At 40.9% G+C, this 21,860-nt stretch overlaps 1 long non-coding RNA gene and 1 pseudogene across 1 annotated transcript; both read left to right on the top strand.

Annotated features, from left to right (window-relative positions):
- Positions 1 to 3,517: 3,517 nt before the first annotated feature.
- LOC109046948 lies at positions 3,518 to 16,200 on the top strand (annotated as a pseudogene).
- A 2,799-nt stretch (positions 16,201 to 18,999) lies between these two features.
- LOC122146375 lies at positions 19,000 to 20,253 on the top strand. The gene is made up of 3 exons (XR_006160939.1): positions 19,000 to 19,037; positions 19,172 to 19,231; positions 19,411 to 20,253. It is a non-coding gene; the product is annotated as an uncharacterized LOC122146375 (long non-coding RNA).
- Positions 20,254 to 21,860: the final 1,607 nt, after the last annotated feature.

Here is a 21,860-nt window from a genome sequence, read left to right as displayed (position 1 = left end):
TCCCACCAAATGCTGTTGCCTCGGAGCCACCTCCAATTGTTCACAACATCCAGGCCCAAATCCTGGCAAGTGCGGAATTAGATCCTTCATCTAAGGTCATCACTAACAATTAATTGGGTAACAGTTTTCCGTGGATTATTCTGTCGATTAGTCGGATAACTGTAATTTATTTTGATGTTTAAAAAAAAAAAAAAAAACTTAACTAAACAATAGCCTTTTAAACTACATAAAATACATATATAATAGTAATGAGGCCGTGGTGACTGGATTAAATGAAGTACGAAAAGCAATTACTGATACTGTCCTATTGAACAAACTTATAATATTATAAACAATATAACGTACATGCACATTATATCAAAAGCCTTCAAAGGGCACCAACGTCCCAACAATGGTTGCTACATGTCACTGTGCAGTCTAATCCTCGTTTGGCTAAACATTTTATTCAAATGTACACAACCTTTAATATTGGACAATTCTTTATGAAAGAAAGGCTACAGCATAAATCCTCGAACATGGACATCAAAATGTTGCCATTTTCCATTACGTTCAGTCATTCCAATGAAATAATCTGTTCAGCTTCCCCCATAGGCGGCACAAATTAAAAAAAGGGTTCATGATCGGCCCTTTCGAAGCCCCGCCTTCTCAGTTTTGCATTAGCCCATTGAAGTGGCTACTCTGAAAATTCTGCGACAAGAAACTCCCAATCGATCTGCCAGCTCCATATAATTTGGCACTTCCAAGCATTATCACCTAGATTGCTCATAATGAATTCCCTCTCTCAACCGTAGAACAATGATCTCGCAACCAATAATAATAATAAAAAAAAAATAATAAAAATAATAATAATGGGTCTTAGCACTTCGCTGGCAAAAGTCGACATCACCTCAGCTTTCAAAGCTATGCCCATGCATGCAGATTCACGGCACTTATTTGGGGTACTTTGACACAGAAAATTCTATTTTTTCCATACGCTTAACTTTTGAAGGCAAGCCGCACCAAGATTTTCTGACTTGCTATCGGAAGCATCTTTTCAGATTCGCTAAACAATTACGCAAAGTAATCCTCATAGCATCCACCCTTTTAGACAACTCAAATTGCTTTGAGTACAGAACTCCTGGTCAGGTGCCCAAGAGTGTTTCCCCGCGGAACAAATGTTTCTCTTCTAAATACTGGCAAGGCTCACCCATCCGATGCAATGAGTATTGAATTCCCGTCAGATGCCGCAAGAGCCTCCTGTCGAGCAAACCTTGCCTTTTCCGTCCAACTACCAGCGAGGTTTACCCGTCTGATGCCGCAAGTATTAAACTCCCGTCAGATGCTGCAATAGCTTTCCAGGTCGAGTGAATGTTTTCTTTCAACTAACGGCGTCGCTTACCCGTCCGTGCACTGAGCATTGAGCTCCTGTCGGATGCCAGCGAGAGCCTCCCGGCCACACAACTTTACCTTTTCTATTTTACGGCCAGGGAGGCTTACCCGTTTGATGCAGCGTGCTCCCATCGAACATCGGCGAGAGCTTCCCAGTTAAACAACCTTAACCTTCCCCTTTTACGGTCGGCGAGACTTACCCATCCGACGCCGTGAGTATTGAGCTCCAACCGGATGCCGGCGAGAGCCTCCCAGCCACACAACTTTGCCTTTTCTATTTTACGGCCAGCGAGGCTTACCTGTTCGATGCAGTGTGCTCCCATCGGACGTCGGCGAGAGCCTCCAGGCTAGACAACCTTACTTTTTCCGTATTACGGTCGCCAAGCTGACCTATCCAATATTAGAGTCCCCCCATGGGAGGCCAGCGAGAGCCTCCGTTTCCATTCTACGATCGGCGAGACGTACCCATCCAATACCGCAAGCATTAAGCTCCTGCTGAACACCGGCAAGAGCGTCGCAACTAAACAACCTTAACTTTCCCCTCTCATGGTCGGAGAGACGGACTTACCCATCTGGTGTCCAAGTATTAAAACTTCCACCGGATGCCGGCGAAAAGCCTCCCGGCTAGACAACCCTTACCTTTTTCTATTCTGCGGCCAGCAAGGCTTACCCGTTCGATGCATGGAGTTGGGACCTCCCATCAGATGTAGGTGAAGAGCCGCCCCGCCTACTCTACATTGCAGTTCTGTCTTACGCCCGGAGAGGTTTACCCATTCGATGCCTGGAGCGGAGCTCCCATCGGATCTTGGTGAGAGCCTCCCGGTTAGACAACCTTACCTTTTCCGTCTTTTAGCCAGCGAGGCTTACCCGTTTGATGCCGAGAGCTTGAGCTCCTATCGGACGTCGGTCAGAGCCTCCTGGCTAGACAACCTTACCTTTTCTATCCTTCGGCCAGTGAGGCTTACCCGTTCGATGCGTGTGCTCCCATCAGACGCTGGCGAGAGCCTCCTGGCCAGACAACCGTTACCTTTCCATGTTTTTCGGTCGAGGGTCGCCAAACCGATCTACCCAATATGCAAGCCATCCGATGCCACGAGTATCAAGCCCCCCATCGGACATCGGCAAGAGCCCCACAGACACACAATCCCTCCTTTTCCATCCTACGGTCGTCGAGGCTTACCTGTCCTATGCCAAACTCCCATAAGACGTCGACGAGAGTCTCACGGCCACACAAACTTACCTTTTCCATTCTATGGCCTGCGAGGCTTACCCAGCCGATACAATGAGCAGGAAGGCCCTGTTGGATGCTGGCGAGAGCCTTCTGGCCACTTAATTTTACCTCTACATCCGGTCCGTACATCCGGAGAGGCTTACCCGTTCGATGCGTGTGCTCCCTTCGGACGCTGGTGAGAGCCTCCCGGTTAGACATCCTTACCTTTTCCATTTCTATGGTCAGCGAGGCTTACCCGTTCGATGCGTGTGCTCCCTTCGGACGCTGGCGAGAGCCTCCTGGCCAGACAACTTTTACCTTTTCATTCTACGGTTTGCGAGACTTACCCGTTCGATGCGTGTGCTCCCTTTGGACGTCGGTAAGAGTCTCCCGGCCACGCAACCTACCTTTCCATTTGACTGTAGGCGAGGCTTAACCATCCGATGCTATGAGTCTCGATCTCCCGCCAAACCCTGCCTAAAACCCTCTCCACTAGTCTGATAACCCATCGGATGCTGCGAGAGCACTCCGAGTCGGGTTTTCCTCTGAGTATGATACCCCATCGGATGCTGCGAGAGCCCTCCCAGTCGGGTTTTCCTTTTCACTCTCCCCGTCCAGCGAGGCTCACCCGTCTGATGCGTGCACTGGCTTCAGACATCTTGCGAGAGTTCTCCTGGTCGAGTTTCTATACTTGCCTCCCGCAAGTAAGTCTCATCCATCCGATGCCGTGAGTCTTGATCTCCCGTCGGATGTCGCAAGAGTCTTCCTTGTCGGTCAGCCCAAAGCTTTTTATCTGCCTAACTGAGAGGACCCAGACGTCTGTCATCCTGAGTCTTAATCTCCAGTCGGAGGCTTCATGGGCTCTCTCGGTCAGCTATTTGCCCTTCGCCCACTGAATAGCAGGGGCTTGTCAGCCTATAGGGCCCGTACGCCAACACCATGACCTATTCCAGTCGAGGCAACTCGGGTCCTCCCGGTCGGGCTTTACAATCACGCTGCTCCTCCTCATCGGCCGGTAGGGCTCACCCGTTCCAACGCGGTGAGCTCCCGTTGAGCATCGGCTCGAGCCCTACCCGACCGGGGCATCCAAAACCTCGTAGTCTGGTACCAGCAGCCGGTAGGGCCTACCCTTCCAATGCTAAAGTCGCTGCCACCGGAATATGTAGGCTCTTCCGGCATGCCAACCAGCTGACTTCTCAGGAAAATAAAAACTAACCCCCGCCAGTACTTACAATGCTTTTTTGGGGGGCGTTCTTAATCTGGCGGCTGTCTTTTTGTCCAATTGCTTTTTTGGGGGGTACTCTAGGTTCGGGCCATTCCTGAGCTCAGAGCCCTTCCCCGGACAGCACGCCAAATACGCATTTCATACCTCAGCTAATAATATGTAAGCGTGTCCCCAACATTCACTCGCAGATAGCAAGTGCGCCACAGTTCTGAGTATGTATCAAATGCACACACAACCGACTAATGCAGGAGTTTATCACCTAAACTTCTGTACGAAGTTAACTAAACGTCACAATACTTATGGTTAATGAATTAATACATTAATTCCACGGCGACACACTCTGTGTCGTACATACTCTCCCTGTTTTTTTTTCGTCTCTCCCTCGTCTTCTCCTTTTTTTTTTTCCTCCCCTCCCGCCCCTTTGACCAATCACATCACTCTCCTCTCCAAACTGACTTGTGCAATATCCAATCAGAGTCTAGATAAACTTTACACACTCCTATTAATAACATTTATATATGCAAAAATAATACATACGTAATTAAATAATATAAAGCGAAATCTCAATAAAAAGTAAAATAAATATATATATTTTTAACAGGGCTACACATGCAAAATACGTAGACCTTGGGGGCACGAGGACTGGAATTGAGAACCGCTGGTATTGTCATTATATTCAGTAATTATGTCCCCACTGGATGCAACAGATGCCTCCTTTATAATGGGTTTTAATGTTTTTGTCTGGTCGTGCTGGGAGACGTCATCACAGTATAGAAAGGAATGTAACATTTCCGTCACATGCTTGAGGTATTCAGCCAATCACAACGCACTGGATAGCTGGCCAATCAGCGTATACAGTACCTTGCTTTTCAGAATGATGAGCTTTGTAAAAATCGTTTCAGAAAGGCGGGGCATAGAGGAGAAACAATAATGTACCATTATTTGGAAAATAATGTGTTTTTAAAAACTTAAACCACATAAACCTATTCCAACACACCACACTGTCAGAAATAGGGGTAAAGTAGGAGTCCATTTCTGTCCCCCAAGGTACAATCTACACTAACGTACCCCATAGGGCTTATTATTTGACCTCAAGGTACATGTATGTTCCCAAGCATTAAAAGGTACATATATGTACCGTTTCTTTTAAAGGTTAATGTACAATATCAAGAGACAGCCTCTGCTAAGCCATGTGTCAAATATTTAGAGACAGCCCTGATTGGCTGCTTGAATCTCAGTTTAAAAGAACGTCCAGTTTGCAGTCTTTCTTTTCATGGAGACAAAATCATAGCATGGTTACTCATAGTTCTTACAGGGCTTTCAACTGAGGAGGTCCTTCAAAAAATATCAGAAGCAGGCATAGAAATAACTGACATCAAGATGAAATGGACTTTCAGGCAAATGACACTTACTCAGTTGATGATCGTATATATGTTACAGTTAGATATTGTGTCTCATTATCTCATTATAGTCAATGATTGTACCTTTTCAAAGCCAATTTTGTACCCTTTTTGGAGGGTCAATTTTTGTACTGTTAAATTAAGGTACAAAATTGGCACCACAGGTACAAAACTGGTCTCTTAAGGTAAAAATCACAAGGGTACAAAAGCTGTACCCTTGAGGATACAGCCCCAGTGACAAGCCATTGTACCCCTAAAGGTACAATTATGTACTTTATTTTCTGAGAGTGCAAATACACGAAATAATGTTCTTTTTAGCAACATCACATGACCCCTTTAACACTCACTCATCTACAATACAAACTCAAATGAGAATAAAAAGTGTGAAAAGATAATTGCGTCACAGGAAACTCATCTTAACAGCATAATACTGTATTTTCCTCATAAAAGTTGTTAGACACCCTTAAACTTACTATATTAACAGTACAGTGCATAAAATATGCTAACGATAGCCTAGCAAAACTATTCATGTGTGACTCAGTCTCATCCCTTTTTTCATAATTCAGACATATAACATTTATGTAAACACTGTATATACTCAAACTCATTTGAGCATCACTATTAGGATATTGAGGGACTTAACTGAAAAGGGGGAAAACAGATATTTTAAACAGACAGACACAAACACTTGTTGCATTTCCCTCATCCAGGGTTGCCAGGTTTTTAAAACAAAACCCGCCCAATCACTATTCAAAACTAGCCCAAAACTAGCCCAATTGCATTTTGTGGGGGGACCCTGTTAAAAAATCATGCTCAGGGGATAAAATAAACGTGTTTTGGTGGGGTTCCCCTGGTAAAATTTGCATTCCAGGTGCTAAATATAATTGGGGTCATTTCAACCCACGGACATGAAAAGCAACCCACTGCAACAGTGTTAAAGTGGCCCAATTCCGCGGGAAAACCATATTAACTATGAAATAGCAACAAAAATTATATTTTCTCTTAATAGTTATATTCGTTAGAAGTACAGGTAAGTGCACACTGTAAAATAAAGTGCAACCGAAAAACTACAACAATTGCTTTGATAACTTTTATTGCTTCTAAACTAACTTTGTGCAACTGGCAATAAAATGTGCTTCATCTTTTTGACCACCAGATGACAGAAAAGTGAAAGGAAGTGCAGAAAAGGTTTGAGTAATAAATCCCAGTTCTCCTGTTTTTGGGAGTTATTCAGTAGATCTGTTAGTGATTCTGAAGAGCATTAATTGTTACATGTCTTGTGTTTTATTGACTCTTATTTTGAAGTATTGTTCCTATGTTCTGTCTTCCTGTGTTTAGTTCCCCCATTAGTCTTGTTACCCTGTGTATTTACACCCCTGTGTTTCAGTCTTTGTTCGCTGGTCGTTGTTTTGCTTGTGAACAGTTGTTTTTTGCTTTGTCTGGATTTCTCTGCCTTGTTTTTCCTTTTTTTAGATTCTTTTATCATTTTTGTTAATAAATTGTGCTGCATTTAGATCCTCACCTCTTCCTTGCCTCAAGCGTGACATTAATAATATCTGCTGTCAGTCTGCTGTGTAAGTGCTTGTGTTGTCTGTCAGAAACTGGCACTGAGTCACTTAAACACCATGTATTTGCTCATGTTTCTGATTGTGTAAATAGTTTTTGCGTAGCATCATTGCTTAATAAGTTAAACAAGAGTTTGTGTCAAAAAAAGATGATCTTGAACCAAAGAGCTGTAAACCTTATCTATTAAAAAATCTTGATGTCCTGCAGCCATGATGGTTATCTTTACAAAGCAATCACGTTTCACATATTCTCTCACAAAGATTTAACAAAAGTGAATTCTAAAGCTTATTTGTTTGGATCTGGAGACTTTTCTAGTTGCTCTTGTGTAGTTTAGATGGTGTCACGCATATACAGGAAGAGGATTTTTTCACTGCAGATTCTGGAGTAAACTTGCAGTGTTGAATCAAACAGACCAAAAAAAAAAAAAAAAGACATTCTGACAGAGAACCAGTGTTGCCAAGTATGCGGTTTTCCCACAATTTGGGGTAGTGTTATACTGCTTCTTGTGAAGCGTCAGCATTTTATGAGAAAAATATCAAATGTCGATGGAAAACGATCTGGTTACTAACGTAACCTTGGTTCCCTGAACTAACAGACATGAGCATTGGATTTTAACCACGCATGGGGTAAAACTGATTTGTTAATTGTTAATTGTGTAGTTGCATGAATAGATGGCATCAGGATGCATTTTTGGGTGGGGGCCCTAGCGCTTGGGGAAGGGATAGTTCTTGGCAGTCTGAGGGCGCTGCTGGAGCTCTATGGGATTATTATCCTGCCATGATTGAAAACTGAAAATAAAGTTCTGAAAGGTTGAAACTAAGTGTTCGAAAGCTCAAAATCTTACAAAAAAAAGTTTTGCAAGATCGAAAAAATAAGATTTGCAAGCTTGCAAAATGTAAAAAAAATAAAAATATCTCTGCAAACATTATGTTGTTTTTGAGATTTCCTTCTTCAGGACTGCAACATTTTTTTTTACGATGTTGCGCAAAGAATTTTTCAGATTTTCAAATTTGTCAGTGTTCTCCCACTGTATTAGTTTGTTTTCCAGGTTTGAACAAACCTTGTAAATGGTGATCTGAAAACTGGAGTGCGAATGTGTGAAAAAAAAGTTTTGAAACTCTGAAAACAGAGTTTTGCAGGCTTGCAAAGTGGTAAAAAAAAAAAAAATCTCTGCAAACATAATTTTGTTTTTGAGTTTTCCTAGTTCAGAAGTGCAACACTCTTTTTTTACGGTGTTGTGCAATCATTTTTTTCAGAGTTTCGAATTTGTCACTGTTCCCCCAGTGTATAGTTTGTTTTCCAGATTTGAAACCTTGTAAATAGTGATCTGAAAACTGTTGTGCGAACAGGTGAAAAAAAGTTTTGAAACTCTGAAAACTGAGGTTCGAAAGGGCGAAACTTATTACATCACATTTGCACTCCTATTGCAGACTATTTTTTCAGAGCCGAGTTTACAACACCCACTTTGCGGAGATACGCCCACACAGTTGCGAGCTTGCGACTCACGTGATTAGTGGCAGCGTTGTCACGCAGCTCCGCTCTGAAACTCTGAAACTCAGACTGAGCGAAAAAGGAGCTTCGCAAACTCGCAACTTAAAAAAAAGCCTGGAGGGAGGGCCTTCTGCTCTTGGCCAATGATTTGCTGTCTGCTGACGTACAGTCCAATCACAAGTCGTATTTACTGGAAAGGTGGGACTGACCGACTGTTCCGCCAATGACGAAAGCGCACAGGATACGCAAACAGAGGATGCACGGATCTCTGGCCACAAAGGCGGTCCCGTCTAGAGCTGCAAGAAGAACCGCGTCTATGGCTGGATAGCGTCCGGTCCGGTCCAAAAATAAGGCTACCGACTTGTCGTGGGAATTCACTATACAATTGCCAGTAGCCACTGAGTTTACCACTGATAGGCCGGCGGTGCATCAATATACACACTCACCTCACGCAGCGAACGACTCACTTTCCGCAGCCGGAGACTCACCTTCAGCTCACTTCTTCTGAAAAATGCACATTTATTATTTATTATTACATTTTTTTTGCCTCTCTCTGCCCACATACTGTATTTGGATGCAGCTAAATTCTAAAAAAAAAAAAAAAAAAAAACTGTTTTCATTTATATATTTTACTGTTTCTGTTGTCAGAAAATGAATATGAAATAGTGACCAGCTCTCCCTTCCAAAACATTAATCTGCACAAAAATCCTGATAATCGAGCCGTCGTCTGATGAAATCAAATACACATACAGTAAGATAAAAACAACAACTGTGCTGTGATTTTGGCTACACTTGCATGTAAAATTAGAGAAGCAACATCATATGCGTCTCTGTGCATCGGAACACAGCAGACGCACAGAGAGAGAAAGCAAAGACCTCGCGCAGCAATAACGGCAAGTCTCAGAAACTAAATAGGCCTAAGGTTTGGGGCAAACCCTAAAGATTTGTCGCTAGGTGTTTTTTTTGAGAAGAAGAAAAAAACTTGCTAAAGGGGTCTGCAAAGGTGCTACGTTGGCAACACTGTACATCTCCAGGCCATGGTGAGGTGAGTGTGTATATTGATGCACCGCCGGCCTATCAGTGGTAAAACTCCGTGGCTACTGGCAATTGTATAGTGAATTCCCGCGACACGTCGGTAGCCTTATTTTTGGACCGGACCGGACGCTATCCAGCATAAGACGCGGTTCTTCTTGCAGCTCTAGACGGGACCGCCTTGTGGCCAGAGATCCGTGCATCCTCTCTTTGCGTATCCTGTGTGCTTTCGTCATTGGCGGAACAGTCGGTCAGTCCAACCTTTCCAGTAAATACGACTTGTGATTGGACTGTACGTCAGCAGACAGCAAAGCATTGGCCAAGAGCAGAAGGCCCTCCCTCCAGGCTTTTTTTTAAGTTGCGAGGTTGGCGAAGCTTCATTTTCGCTCAGTCTGAGTTTCAGAGTTTCAGAGCGGAGCTGCGTGACAACGCTGCCACTAATCACGTGAGTCGCAAGCTCGCAACTGTGTGGGCGTATCTCCGCAAAGTGGGTGTTGTAAACTCGGCTCTGAAAAAATAGTCTGCAATAGGAGTGCAAATGTAATGTAATGTAATAAGTTTCGCCCTTTCGAACCTCAGTTTTCAGAGTTTCAAAACTTTTTTCACCTATTCGAACACCAGTTTTCAGATCACTATTTACAAGGTTTCAAATCTTGAAAACCAAACTATACAATGGGAGAACAGTGACAGTGACAATTCGAAACTCTGAAAAAATTATTGCACAACACCGTAAAAAAAGAGTGTTGGCACTTCTGAACTAGGAAAACTCAAAAACACAAAATTATGTTTGCAGAGATTTTTTTTTTTTTTTTTTACCACTTTGCAAGTCTGCAAAACTCTGTTTTCAGACTTTCAAAACTTTTTTTCACACATTCGCACTCCAGTTTTCAGATCACCCATTTACAAGGTTTCAAACCTGGAAAAACAAAACTAATACAGTGGGAGAACACTGACAAATTTGAAAAATCTGAAAAATTCTTTGCGCAACATCGTAAAAAAAAATGTTGCAGTCCTGAAGAAGGAAATCTCAAAAACAACGTAATGTTTGCAGAGATATTTTTATTTTTTTACATTTTGCAAGCTTGCAAATCTTATTTTTCGATCTTGCAAAACTTTTTTTTGTAAGATTTGAGCTTTCGAACAGTTAGTTTCAACCTTTCAGAACTTTATTTTCAGTTTTGAATCATGGCAGGATAATAATCCCATAGAGCTCAAGCTCTGGCTTGGACTGAGGTGAAGCAGGTGATGGAGCAGGATTTCCAGGCTGTAGAGTTGGCTTGAAACAGCCACTGAGCTGTTGCTTTTAGACAGGAAGTGGTGCATAGCTTACAATGACTTCTGCGCTGCAGTGGAGTTCTCTGTGAAACCATCCACAGTGGGGCCAAACAGTCCGGTGGGGAAGACTGGGGAGTCGGAAAAAAAAGCGGCCTTGTCCCCAAGCACCACCAAACTGACCATCATCTTGCTGATCTCCTGGGCATTAGTTTTTGGAGGACGTAGAGCCAGGTCAGTCATGCTGCACAGATCTTTGAAAGCAGCAGGTCCAGGCCTGACTTGTTGATGGCACAAAGTAGTTCGGAGTGGAAATCCTGGAGGACCATCATAGTATGGAGCACCGAGCAAGGTTGTCTAGCCGTGGAATATGTTTCTTACTCTGTGGCTCCTGGTAGGGGAGAAGCAGGAGAATGCAGGTGGTGGGACCTCTTTCATGCGAGCGAGCGTAGCGAGGCGAGACTCATGCTCTGACAATGAATGCAGTCTATGTGTGTGAACAAGTGTTTATTTTTATCATGAAAGTTGAGACTTTTGTGCATAGAAACAGGAAATGCTATCAATTATAACCCCCAGCTTAACACTTCTGTTTAGTCTTCAAACTTACCATTTACACTTTGACTACTAGTGAAGAAAGCTACTGTGAACAAGGTATGAGAGTTTTATTTGATTAAGAGTTTGTGAAATGTAGTGGAGTGAAAGAGAAGAAAAGCTTATAGCACAAAATACAAAATGTTTGTTGGCAGTTCAGTTCTATACCATGTTATAGCAAACAGAACCTTAGTGGACCTTTATATCACAGGGGCCTGAGGACACTACACTTTAAGCTTGGTAAATAAGTTCAGGCGTGACTAAATTGATTCATATATGTAGATAATTAATATTATGATGAATATGATTTGGTTTAGCAGGTGAGCTGGGCAATGTAAGAAGCTTAAAAGCTCTCATTCGTTGTTAGTGTCTAAGTCCTGTTGACTTGTACTTTTATGCCGTGTCTACTGCAGACGTGAGCAAAAGCCAATAGAGTCCATTATAATCAGTGATATTTTCTATACTGGATGAGGGACAAAATGACATGACAAATCCCTGGCAGCAAACTGATGCCATCCAGTGTACACCATGATGTTAGAATGCTAACAACATTATAATCTGAGAGTGTTGCACAAATAACAGACAATTGGAATGTCCAAGTCCGAGAGGAAAGAGGCTTAAACTTGCTTGAGACTAATTTTTAAAATGCATGGAGCAATGCAACCAACAGTTCAGCAGTGCAACACCTCCAACTCCCACCCCTGATCTTATCGCTTATAATAAGACAGTTTCTGAGCAGAACTTGTGAAAAGGTATTAAGATTTGTTACTTTGTTGTTTTCTAACCAAATAGGTTAACAAACCCTTTTCAGATGCCTTTAATGTTAGGCTTGGTATTTATGAAGTGGATGCGTTTTTAATAGAGCTGTGATGGTTCCTGTGGTGGTGAGCATCAGAATGATTCTTCTTCCTTCTCTAAACGTTCTGCTCTTGACATCCGGTGAGTCACAGTTGCTATAGCGCTGTAAGTAACTAAGTGGTTTTAAAGCATAATAGAGTATCCATTATACACTTCTTCAGTCGGGGAAGGGTCCGCCCAATCAGAAACATTCTCAGCCTGTCAATAATTTTTTACTGACATTGGGTTGGCTGATATTTAGAGGGCGGGACTTTGGACAGAGCATATGGTTATGTTGGCAAATTGGCTGAAATAATTTATAGCACCTTTAAATGGTTGATACATCGCTGTTCAGAGCTCTGTGTCAGTGTGATTATTTCTGCAACAACCCTCTGCAGGACTTTTTACACTTCTCACACCGTGTGTTATCTCTCCAGCAACAACTGATAGATATTGTTTAGCTGCATTGACAATTAATTCAAGCTTGGCCATTCACCTTCTACATGTTCTATGTTGCAGGAGTTTTGGAGAAGACTGGAATGTGACTTATGAAACTGAATCAATATGTGCTCTTAAAGGATCCACAGTAAACATGTCATGCTCATACAGATACCCTGAGCAGTATAACTTAATAGATACATTTTGGATAAAGAAGCCAGATGTAGAGATTCAAAAGTTTAAAAGAATATCCTGAGTATATAAAGACAGGGTGAATACATTGAAGACAGAAAAAGCAAAACTGCCATCCTCAGACTGCACAACGTCACTCAAAATGATGAGAGAGAGTATTGTTTCAGATTAGTAACTGAAATTCAAGGAAAAAAATGGATTGGTAAAGAAGGAATTAATCTTAATGTTTCTGGTAATTCACTTCTATCCTTTATTTCTATTATTTATTTAACAAAAGTTAGTAGTTTTAGAACATGCTTAGAAAGGTCTTACCTTTATGTTTGCCAAAACTGTACAAAATATCAGACAGTAGATGTTTTCTCCAGCTCTTCAGGTAAAGGCACCACAGCTGGTGCTGGAGAAAATAACAGTCAATTTGACCTGTGAAACCACATGCAGTCTGACAGAAGGATTCATCTGGTACAAAAATGGACAGACTTTAACCATCCAGAGCGAAACTCTCCAGCTTCAGTCAGAGCACAGTGATTCTGGCCGTTACAGCTGCGCCGCCAGAGGACATGAACATCTGCCCTCTCCTGCTGTCAGCATCACTGTTATGTGTGAGTAGGTCTTCTTTCACTCCACCCTGGACTCTAAACAGCATTAAAGAGTTAGAGGAGTGGCCTGTGTGTATTTAACCTGAAATCCCAGCCAATCAGAGAGCAGTTTGGCTGTTTAGCGTGGTCTAGTCTGCCCCCTGCTGGAGGATACTGTAATTACTCTTGCTTCAAGTTCAAATCAGGGGAAGTGATTCAGTGCTATACAGGTGCTGGTCATATAATTAGAATATCATCAAAAAGTTTATTTTTTTTACTAATTCCATTCAAAAAGTGAAACTTGTATATTATATTTATTCATTACACACAGACTGATTTTTTTTTATTTAGATGTTTATAACTGAAAACTAAGGAAAATCCAAAATTCAGTATCTCAGAAAATTAGAATATTGTGAAAAGGTTCGATATTGAATACACCTGGCGCCACACTCTAATCAGTTAATTAACTCAAAACACCTGCAAAGCCTTTAAATTGTCTCTCAGTCTAGTTCTGTAGGCCCCTACACAATCATGGGGAAGAACTGCTGAATTGACAGTTGTCCAAAAGACGACCATTGACACCTTGCACAAGGAGGGCAAGACACAAAACGTCATTGCAAAAGAGGCTGGCTGTTCACAGAGCTCTGTGTCCAAGCACATTAACAGAGAGGCGAAGGGGAAGGGAAAAGATGTGATATAAAAAAGTGTACAAGCAAAAGGGATAAACACGCACCCTGGAGAGGATTGTGAAACAAAAACCCATTCAAAAATGTGGGGGAGATTCACAAAAGAGTGTGACTGCAGCTGGAGTCAGTGCTTCAAGAACCACTACACAAAGACATATGCAAGACATGGGTTTTCAGCTGTCGGATTCCTTTTGTCAAGCCACTCTTGAACACAACAGACAGCGTCAGAAGCGTCTTGCTTCAAAAAAGGACTGGACTGCTGCTGCTGAGTGGTCCAAAAAGTTATGTGCTCTGATGAAAAGTAAATTTTGCATTTCCTTTGGATATTCAGGGTCCCCAGAGTTCTGGAGGAAGAGAGGAGGAGGCACACAATCCATGTTGCTTGAGGTCCAGGGTAAAGTTTCCACAGTCAGTGATGGTGTTTGCGGGTGCCATGTCATCTGCTGGTGTTGGTCCACTGTGTTTTCTGAGGTCCAAGGTCAACACAGCCGTATACCAGGAAGTTTTAAAGCACTTCATGCTTCCTGCTGCTGACCAACTTTATGGAGATGCAGATTCATTTTCCAACAGGACTTGGCACCTGCACACAGTGCCAAAGCTTCCAGTATCTGGTTTAAGGACCATGGTATCCGTGTTCTTAATTGGCCAGCAAACTCGCCTGACCTTAACCCCATAGAAAATCTATGGGGTATTGGCAAGAGGAAGATGCAATATGCCAGACCCCAAGGAATGCAGAAGAGCTGAAGGCCACTATCAGAGCAACCTGGGCTCTCCATAACACCTGAGCAGTGCCACAGACTGATCGACTCCATGCCACGCCACATTGCTGCAGTAATTCAGGCAAAAAGGAGCCCCAACTAAGTATTGAGTGCTGTACATGCTCATACTTTTCATTCTTATACTTTTTAGTTGGCCAAGATTTCTAAAAAATCATTTCTTTAGTATTGGTCTTAAGTTATATTCTAATTTTCTGAGATACTAAATTTGGGATTTTCCTTAGTTGTCAGTTAGAATCATAAAAATTAAAAGAAATAAACATTGAAATATATCAGTCTGTGTGTAATGAATGAATATAATATACAAGTTTCACTTTTTGAATGAAATTAATGAAATAAATCAACTTTTTGATGATATTCTAATTATATGACCAGCACTTGTATACACAGATTTTTTTTTCTTCCAACAAACAAATGAGGATGACATAAGACTAAAATTTAAAACCATAATGATTTACCTCTAGATCCTCCAAAGAGTGTCTCAGTGTCCATCAGTCCATCTGGGGGTATAGTGGAGGGAGATTCAGTGACTCTGAGCTGCAGCAGTGATTCAAACCCTCCTGCTCTGATCTTCAGATGGTTTAAGGAGAATCAAAGCTCAGCTGTTGGATCTGGACAGAGTTTCAGCATCTCCAGCTTTAACTCCAATCACAGCGGACACTACTATTGTGAGGCTCAGAATAAACATGGATCTCAGAGATCAGCATCTGTTTCAGTCACTGTTAAAGGTAGATCATCTTATTTGCTTACATTAGTCTTTCTAAAGTGAAGCAAATGAATCTGTTCTGATATTTTACTCTGTTATCTCTTTCAGATGGTAGGACGTTTGGGGATATTGTAATATTCATTGGAGTGATTTGTGGAGCTGCAGTTGGCATCATGATTTTCTACATTGGTAAGATATCCAAAATCTCTCACATGAAGTATTTAAAAACTATTATGTACTGTGAGGATTTACAGAGAGGTAGTGAAAAAATCTGTGATGAAAACGCATGGACACAGTTATTTTTGCCACTGTGACCTTATCGCATGTGTATTTGTAGGAGTTTCCCTTTCAGATGCAACATTTCTGAGAGGAGAGTATTTAAATGATTCATTCAAGGTGATTTTACTAAGTTTTGCGGTAGTCAGTTTACTATGTAACGCCCAAAAAAAGCATGTCTGAACCCATCCTGGTAGATTGCGGGCTTGGTGTTCATTATGGAAAATACATCGTCAGTAAATCAACTGGCATAACTTTCCACTCCCATCAGTGCTTTTCTGGGATTGTGCTCTCATGCTAATCTGCCCTGTTTAGTAAATCTGGCCCCAAATATTCTTATTGGCTGCACTGATTCATTTATGGTTGTCAACTGTTGGGGACAGTCAAAATTGCTTGAAGCTGGAAACATTTCATGTTGCATCCGCTCTGGACATAATGATGTAATACAGATGTTTTTCCCCCCACTGATTTTATAGTCAGTTGTTTACACGTTGTTCAAGAAAAACATAATTCTACCCACTGTTATATTCTTTGTTTTTAAGGAGAAGCAGAAGGATGAAAAACATAAGCGATTCAATGGAGTCTCAGGTGAGAAAATGTTTTTTTTTTTATTGATAGTTTACTGTTCATGGAGATGAATTTACAAATAAAAAATCCACTAATCATTATAAAGAAGGCATTAGTTATTTATGATCTCTCTACTCTTTTTTTTAATGGCAAAAGATGAATCATGACAGACGTAAAGCTTGTGATGCGACTGAACCTGTGTATGAGAATGTAAAGGTAAGAGTTCCTCATTCATGAAAGACTAAACCCTGTTCAACATTTAGCCAGAAGAAATTAAATGCTCTTCAGTGTCAATGTGAAAAAGTTCAAATGTCTGTTTATTGAATACACCTGGCGCCACACTCTAATCAGTTAATTAACTCAAAACACCTGCAAAGCCTTTAAATTGTCTCTCAGTCTAGTTCTGTAGGCTACACAATCATGGGGAAGACTGCTGAATTGACAGTTGTCCAAAAGACAACCATTGACACCTTGCACAAGGAAGGCAAGACACAAAAGGTCATTGCAAAAGAGGCTGGCTGTTCACAGAGCTCTGTGTCCAAGCACATTAACAGAGAGGCGAGGGGAAGGAAAAGATGTGATAAAAAAAGTGTACAAGCAATAGGGATAACCACACCCTGGAGAGGATTGTGAAACAAAACCCATTCAAAAATGTGGGGGAGATTCACAAAGAGTGGACTGCAGCTGGAGTCAGTGCTTCAAGAACCACTACACAAAGACGTATGCAAGACATGGGTTTCAGCTGTCGGATTCCTTGTGTCAAGCCACTCTTGAACAACAGACAGCATCAGAAGCGTCTCGCTTCAAAAAGGACTGGACTGCTGCTGAGTGGTCCAAAGTTATGTGCTCTGATGAAAGTAAATTTTGCATTTCCTTTGGATATCAGGGTCCCAGAGTCTGGAGGAAGAGAGGAGAGGCACACAATCCACGTTGCTTGAGGTCCAGTGTAAAGTTTCCACAGTCAGTGATTGTTTTTGGGTGCCATGTCATCTGCTGGTGTTGGTCCACTGTGTTTTCTGAGGTCCAAGGTCAACACAGCCGTATACCAGGAAGTTTTAGAGCACTTCATGCTTCCTGCTGCTGACCAACTTTATGGAGATGCAGATTTCATTTTCCAACAGGACTTGGCACCTGCACACAGTGCCAAAGCTTCCAGTATCTGGTTTAAGGACCATGGTATCCCTGTTCTTAATTGGAAAATCTATGGGGTATTGGGAAGAGGAAGATGCGATATGCCAGACCCAAGAATGCAGAAGAGCTGAAGGCCACTATCAGAGCAACCTGGGCTCTCATAACACCTGAGCAGTGCCACAGACTGATCACCTCCATGCCACGCCGCATTGCTGCAGTAATTGAGGCAAAAGGAGCCCCAACTAAGTATTGAGTGCTGTACATGCTCATACTTTTCATTTTTATACTTTTTAGTTGGCCAAGATTTCTAAAAATCATTTCTTAGTATTGGTCTTAAGTTAGATTCTAATTTTCTGAGATACTGAATTTGGGATTTTCCTTAGTTGTAAGTTAGAATCATAAAAATGAAAATAAATAAACATTTGAAATATATCAGTCTGTGTGTAATGAATGAATATAATATACAAGTTTCACTTTTTGAATGAAATTAATGAAATAAATCAACTTTTTGATGATATTCTAATTATATGACCAGCACTTGTATACACAGATAATATATATATTTTTCTTCCAACAAACAAATGAGGATGACATAAGACTAAAATTAAAACCATAATGATTTACCTCTAGATCCTCCACAGAGCGTCTCAGTGTCCATCAGTCCATCTGGTGTAATAGTGGAGGGAGATTCAGTGACTCTGAGCTGCAGCAGTGATTCAAACCCTCCTGCTCTGATCTTCAGATGGTTTAAGGAGAATCAAAGCTCAGCTGTTGGATCTAGACAGAGTTTCAGCATCTCCAGCTTTAACTCCAGTCACAGTGGACACTACTATTGTGAGGCTCAGAATAAACATGGATCTCAGAGATCAGCATCTGTTTCAGTCACTGTTAAAGGTAGATCATCTTATTTGCTTACATTAGTCTTTCTAAAGTGAAGCAAATGAATCTGTTCTGATATTTTACTCTGTTATCTCAGATGTAGGACGTTTGGGGATATTGTACATATTCATTGGAGTGATTTGTGGAGCTGCAGTTGGCATCATGATTTTTCTACATTGGTAAGATATCCAAAATCTCTCACATGAAGTATTTAAAAACTATTATGTACTGTGAGGATTTACAGAGAGGTAGTGAAAAAATCTGTGATGAAAACGCATGGAAACAGTTATTTTTGCCACTGTGACCTTATCGCATGTGTATTTGTAGGAGTTTCCCTTTCAGATGCAACATTTCTGAGAGGAGAGTATTTAAATGATTCATTCAAGGTGATTTACTAAGTTTTGCGGTAGTCAGTTTACTATGTAACGCCCAAAAAGCATGTCTGAACCCATCCTGGTAGATTGCGGTGTTCATTATGGAAATACATCGTCAGTAAATCAACTGCATAACTTTCCACTCCCATCAGTGCTTTTCTGGGATTGTGCTCTCATGCTAATCTGCCCTGTTTAGTAAATCTGGCCCCAAATATTCTTATTGGCTGCACTGATTCATTTATGGTTGTAACTGTTGGACAGTCAAATTGCTTGAAGCTGGAAACATTTCATGTTGCATCCACTCTGGACATAATGATGTAATACAGACGTTTTTGTTTCCCACTAATTTTATAGTCAGCTGTTTACACGTTGTTCATGAAGAACATAATTCTACCCACTGTTATATTGAAGGATGAAAAACATAAGCGATTCAATGGAGTCTCAGGTGAGAAAATGTTTTTTTTTTTATTGATAGTTTACTGTTCATGGAGATGAATTGGCAACTAAAAAATGCATGAATCATTATTTAGAAGGCATTAGTTATTTATGATCTCTCTACTCTGTTTTTTAATGGCAAAGATGAATCATGACAGACGTAAAGCTTGTGATGCGACTGAACCTGTGTATGAGAATGTAAAGGTAAGAGTTCCTCATTCATGAAAGACTAAACCCTGTTCACATTTAGCCAGAAGAAATTAAATGCTCTTCAGTGTCAATGTGAAAATTTCAAATGTCTGTTGAAATTAATATAACACAAAAAGCTTGTTTGAAGTTAATTATTTTTGAATGAATGAATTCACTTTCTTTCTTTCTTTCAGCTTGACAGGAAGAGGCTGTAGAAGCTCACCATTGTGAGGTTGATGGTTTTACAGAATAATGTTTGGTATCTCAAAAGTCCTTTAATGCAGCCTAAATCTCCTGTTTGAATGTTAGATTCCTGTTCATTATAAAGACATTTATGCATTGACATACAGTACATGCACAGCTTCTTTAAAATGATTGTGATATGCCATACAAATAAAACTGTCTTGAACTGAAATTTACATACAAAACACATTTGCATAGAAACTGGAAGTTATTATAATCACTTTAGTATTTTTGTTTCATTTAATGATGTTTTTTTTAATGTGTGCATTTTTTGTTAAACATCTGCAGCTCCATGTTAGATAAATGCTTTATTTGTAAACCAAAGCCACTAAACAAGCAAACGCAGTGTGGTCCATGTAGTGTGAGGTATCTGTGATCTCTCTCTCTCTCTCTCTCTCTCTCTCTCTCTCTCTCTGTATAATGTCATTTTAAGGTTTTACCATTTTGCTTCTCATTCAAGTTACAGCTTAAATGTAATTTTGAAAAGTAAAATTCATAGGCTTTTATTTATGTGTATCTAAATCAACACCAGAGCACTGCAGGAACATGAAGACATGTCAGACATGGTTAGAGTCATGACACCTGCTTAGCTGCAGAATGCATGGTCATTTCTCCTGTGCTAATAAAAAGGTACAAACACTTCAGTGATTTCAGAGTCATCCCTTGAATTTAATACTGGACAGTAAATATCACATACTTCTCACCCGTTTAGTAATTTGCTAAAAATATATGTGAAAAATAAACCTACCATAATAATACTAAAACTAAAGAGTGTGACAACTAACTCCATTCTCCAGAAAGATGTATCAATGTTCATCAACACATTTTAATAAGAATGTTTCCATATCCTCGCGATTGTCAAAGACAAACACACAGGCATCACTTGCTTTCTCAGTCTCTCCTTTCAGGTAGTCTTTGATTATATTAGACTGTTTTTCTTCGTCCATCTGGAGAAATCCAGGCTCCGTCACCTCTCCATGGAACAGCTCACGGTGGCTCTGAACCCAGCACCATGCTACACCAATGTCCTTTGCACTATAAGGGGAATGCACCTTCTCATATTTTGTATTTAGAAGAAGATCCCCGCTTATTGTGTGAGGACCAATCCATGGAGCCCAGTTATGGTAGCTCGGACGGACCACAAATGGGTTTGCCTTATTGCCTTTAAATAAGAAAATATTAAGCAATATTAAAGAAAGCTAATGATACAATCCCAACTCTATCATGGTATTCATTATATGAAACATACTCACTTGGAACTAACCCACGGCTGATAATTTCCAGAGAAACCAGCTCCCAGAAGTTTTCAGCATTCACATGCCCATCAAAATCCTCTGGGGGTTCCTCAATGCTGCTAACTGGGGAAGAAAAAAAACAAAACAACAAACACTAGACATTACCACACACAAGTTTTACCCAAGCTGGACATGTTGTGCGCATGAAATAATATAGGAGTAAAAAAAAAATATATATATAAAATAAATAAATAAATGTGTGGACTTACCAGGCATACTAAAAACACCCTTCTTATGAAGGTCCATAACTACGGACACTGGGTGATAACCACAGGTTACGCATGAGAATGTGAAGGTGTGGTCGGACAGTGCCTCAAAGCTTAAGTAGGCCTGCAGGATCCTTTTTTTTTTGAAGGGAAGGCTTTACCTGAGGTCCTCTCCAAGACCTCAATTGCACTACCCACAGCCTGGTGAGTCTGCCAAAGAGATGTATCACAGTTTAAGACTTTACAATACATATTCATGCAATAATTATCTTTTGTTGTTTTATACAACACATTTAAACCAGCATGGTTCTTACCTGGAGACTGCGCAGAAAATGGCACAAGTGTATCGATAATGAATCCCATCACTCCACTCCTGATACCGATACACCATGCCACATCTGTAGCACTCTTTGCTGTACATTGAAATTCCTGCCAAAAACAAGTGCCAGTAAAGAGGTTAAACATTTTCTATTACTGCTATAAATCACAACACTCCACAATGAACAACACTAAAATGAGTGCGTGGGCATTTTAATACGCTTACAAATGGAAAGGAAGACCGTTACAATCATGGCCATCAACATTTCACCTTACATTTAGAATGTACATTTAAATGTTGAATTAATGACGTATGTAAAGAAAATGCAACAAACCTTCTATGACACTGGTCATCGTCACGATTCTGGCTTTTGAACTGATAATCACTGGGTCGCACAATGGAGTAACCTCGGAACATTCAGTGCAGAAGGCTTCAGATGGTGTGAAGCTCAGAGGAAAATTACTTGTGTTTACCACATCGGAGGGAATCACAGCAGGCAGTTTTTTTTTTTTTTTTCATAAATGTATTTAACCATTTGAGATAGATTCTGGCCTTCAGGTGGGTATCGGATTGCTTCCTCT

The sequence above is a fragment of the Cyprinus carpio genome, chromosome A1 (genome assembly GCF_018340385.1).
Source record: "Cyprinus carpio isolate SPL01 chromosome A1, ASM1834038v1, whole genome shotgun sequence".
NCBI lineage: Eukaryota > Metazoa > Chordata > Actinopteri > Cypriniformes > Cyprinidae > Cyprinus > Cyprinus carpio.
The sequence above is the reverse complement of the archived record's forward strand: the minus strand, read 5'-3'. Positions and strand labels throughout refer to the sequence as shown.